The 4,203-nt window shown below is 37.2% G+C and overlaps 1 pseudogene; it reads left to right on the forward strand.

The window, feature by feature from the left end:
• The first annotated feature begins 207 nt into the window (after positions 1-207).
• LOC105543606 lies at positions 208-2,366 on the forward strand (annotated as a pseudogene).
• The last annotated feature ends 1,837 nt before the right edge of the window (positions 2,367-4,203 follow it).

Here is a 4,203-nt window from a genome sequence, read left to right on the forward strand (position 1 = left end):
AGAAAAAAAAAGTAGAAGAAAGGCCACACCCAGAGAGTCCAGTTTTAGACAACTTGAGTTGGAAGCACCTGCACAACATCCAAGTGGAGATGTTCAGGAAGCTCCTGGGTATAAGGCTCTGGAGTTTAAGAGAAAACTTGAGGCTAGAGAAACAGTTTTAGAGAAATTAGTACAGAGTTAGTAACTGGAGCTGTGGAATTACATGAGATGTCTCAGAGAGTGCCTTCACATTACCCTATTAGAAAACGAAACAAGAAAAAACAACCAATTGTTTCTTTATGGACAAATCGCCAATTTGGCAAGGTAATAAACTTGGTGAATAACTCAGACTTTCTTCCTTTGAAATGTTGTTACATTTTAAATTTCCAATAAACCAAATTGGTTAGGTCACCAAATGGTCTACATGATAAATTACACATATATGTTATTCTAGGAGTGTCAACCTAAGTGTCAACAGTGGTTGTGGCAGAGACTGATGGTAGCCTCCTGCAATCTTCCTCTTCCTTAGCATTAAGAATCCTGATTATCTTGGCACATTGATGCCCAGATTACTAATTCATTCTCTTCACTTCTTATAACTCTATTGAGATTTTCTATTTCTAGGTTATCTAATTTGTTAACATACAATTATTCATAGTAGTCCCTTATAACCTTTTGTACTTCTGTAAACTCTGTGGTAATGTTCCCTCTTCTATTCCTGATTTTAGAAACCTGCAAGTTCTCTCTTTTTTCCTAGCCTAGCTAAAGATTTAGCAATTTTGTTGATCTTTTCAAAGAACCAACTTTTGATTTTGATTATTTTCTCCATTACCTTTCTGTTCTGTATTTCATTTATTTCTGCTTGAATCTTTATTATTTCCTTCCTCCTACTTGCTTTGGGTTTAATTTGCTCTTCTTTTTTCTTAGTTTCATAATGAGGAAGGTTGGCAATTGTTTTGACATCTTTCTTTTTTTAAATTGTAAGTACTTACAGCTATAAATTTACTGTTAGCACTGTTGTATCTGACTCCCATAAGTTTTTGAACATTGTGTTTTCATTTTTACTCAACTCAAAGTATTTTCTAATTTTACCAGTGATTTCTCTTTTGACCCTTTAGTTATTTATGAATGTATTGTTTCATTTTCACATATTTGCAAATTCCCCAGATTTCCTTCTGTTGTTGAATTTAATTTTATTCCATTGTGATTGGAGAAGATAATTTGAATGATTTCAATCCATTTACATTTTTAACATTTTTGATATTTGGGAGGCTGAGGAAGGAGGATCACTTGAGCCCAGGGGTTAAGTCCAGCATGGGCAAAATAGTGAGATCTGTCTCTCTTAAAAAGAAAATACATCCTCCCTCCCCAAGACGGCTGCTGAAGATGAGTCACTGTTGCCGCGGCTCCCGGAACTGCTCGAAACCGGCAAACAGCTTCTGGATGAAGTAAAAGTAGCGACTGAAACCACCTGTCACCGGATAGTCCAGGAGAAGGTGTTCAAGGCCCGGACCTCTTTGAGAAGGCGCCCGAAATGTTATCGCAGCTCAACTTGTTCAGTTGAAATGAAGATTTGGAAGAGATTGCTTCCACCGACCTGAAGTAGCTGTTGGTGCCAGCGTTTCAAGGAGCCCTCACCATGAAACAAGTCAACCCCAGCAAGCGTCTAGATCATTTGCAGCGGGTTCGAGAAGACTTTATAAACTACTTAACTCAGTGCCATTACTATCATGTTGCAGAGTTTGAGCTGCCCAAAACAAAGCACAACTCAGCTGAAAATCACACTGCTAATTCCTCCACGGCTTATCCTAGCCTCCTTGCTATGGCATCTCAAAGACAGGCTAAAATAGAGAGATACAAACAGAAGAAGGAGTTAGACCATGGGTTGTCTGCAATGAAATCTGCTGTGGAAAGTGGTCAAGCAGGTGATGAGCCTGTTCATGAATATTACCTTCTTCACCTTCAGAGGTGGATTGATATCAGCTTAGAAGAGACTGAGAGCATTGACCAGGAAATAAAGATCCTGAGAGAAAGAGACTCTTCAAAGAGGCATCAGCTTCTAACTCGTCTCTCCAGGATAGGCCTCCAGTGAAACCCTTCATTCTCGTGGGGAACACGGCCCAGGCCAAAGTATTTGGAGCTGGTTATCCAAGTCCAGCAACTATGACAGTGAGTGACTGGTATGAATAACATCGGAAATATGGAGCATTGCCAGACCAGGGAACAGCCAAGGCAACACCAGAGGAATTCAGGAAAGCGGCTCAGCAACAGGAAGATCAAGAAGTAAAGGAGGGAGAGAATGATGAACACTCTGCAGAGTTTGGGAGTGGGATAACTGGAAGGACACCCATCCTAGGGGCTATGGCAACTGACAGAACATGGACTGATCTTCCCACAACACCACAGGACTGCAGGGTGCACACCTCCCCCGCCAAGGAAAACCATGCATTCTCCTCCTCCCTGGGCTCCTGCTTCAGCTGTGTACAATGAAGGCAAAGATTCTAAGTATTGCTTTGCATTCGATGAAGTGTCAAGTGATTAAGTAAGTGCGTATTTGTACCCTAGATGATGTGAGACAGCAATCTTGTTTTGGCATCATCCTTCTCATCATGCTGTATTCCAATTTCTTAAGTGGAGAGAAAAGAGTGCCGAGAAATGGCTCTGTTTAATCAATGGTTGTCTGAATTCTCTGAAAAAATAATAAAATTCCCTTCTATTAAAAAAAAAGAAAAACAGTGATAGATTTTGATATGCATTTTATGGCCTAACATATGTTCTGTCCTAGAGAATGGCCCATATATACTTGAGAAAAATGTGCATTCTGTTGTTGTTGGGTGGAGTGTTCTATAGATGTCTATTAGACCTAGTTAGTTTATAGTATTATTCAAGTCTTCTATTTTCTTCTTGATCTTCTGTCTAGTTGTTTTATCCATTGCTGACTGTGACGTATTGAGATCTCCAACTCTTATTGTTGAATTGTCTGTTTTTTCTTTAATTCTGTCAGTTTTTGTTTCATTTACTTTTTGGCTCTGTCATTAGGTTAATTATGTTTATAACTGTTATACTTTCTTGAGGGACTGACTCTTTTATCATTAGAAAATGGCTTCTGTCTCTAGTAAAAATTTTTTGTCTTAAGTCTATTTTGTCTTATATTAATACAGCCATTTTAGCCCTCTTTTAGTTGCTCTTTACATGGTGTATCTTTTCCCATCCTTTTGTTTTTAAGCTCTTTATATCTTGAATCTAAAGTGTGTCTCTTGTAGTATGAAATAATGGCGTTTGCAGCACGTGGATGGAATTGGAGACCATTATTCTAAGTGAATTAACTCAGGCATGGAAAACCAAACATCATATGTTCTCACTCATAAGTGGTAGCTAAGCCATGAGGATGCAAAGGCATAAGAATGACACAATAGACTTTGGGAACTTGGGGGAAAGGGCGGTAGGGGGTGAGGGATAAAAGACTACATGTTGGGTACAGTGTACACTGCTCAGGTGATGGGTGCACCAGAATCTCAGAAATCACCACTAAATAACTTATTCATGTAACCAAACACTGCCTGTTCCCCAAAAAACCTTTGAAATAAAATAATCATAATAACAACAATAATAATAATAAAAATAAAGTGTGTCACTTGTAGACACAATATAGTTGGATCATGTTTTTCATCAGTTTTGCTAATCTCTGCCTTTGATTGGAGTGTTTAAACCATTTACACTTAATGTAATTATGAATAAGAGGTTTTATAATTGTCATTTTCCTACTTTTTCCTATATTGTTAAATATGTTTTACTGTACCATTTTTATTCCCTTGTAATTTATTTTAGCATTCTTTGAGTTATTTTGTGATTGCCTTAGATATTACAATTAACATCTAAACTTAAAACAATTTAGTTTGTATTAATAGCAGGTTAATTTCAATAGGATACACAAACTTTTTTCCTGTATAGCTCATTTCTTCCCTCCCCCTTTGTCCTACTATTGACATAAAAATTATATCTTATACATTATATACCCATTGACATAGATTTGTAAGTATTGTTTTATGTAGTTATCTTTTAAATCAGATAGGAGAAAAGGAACATTTCAAACAAAAATTACCTTTATACTGCTTTTTGTATTTACTTACGTAGTTACCATTACCATTATTTCTTCATGTGGGGAGAGAATCTGTAAACAGGGCTAATTAAAATGTCACAAGGCTCACTGTTTTTTGTTTGTTT

This window comes from Mandrillus leucophaeus, unplaced genomic scaffold (assembly GCF_000951045.1).
Source record: "Mandrillus leucophaeus isolate KB7577 unplaced genomic scaffold, Mleu.le_1.0 Scaffold107, whole genome shotgun sequence".
Classification (NCBI taxonomy): Eukaryota; Metazoa; Chordata; class Mammalia; order Primates; family Cercopithecidae; genus Mandrillus; species Mandrillus leucophaeus.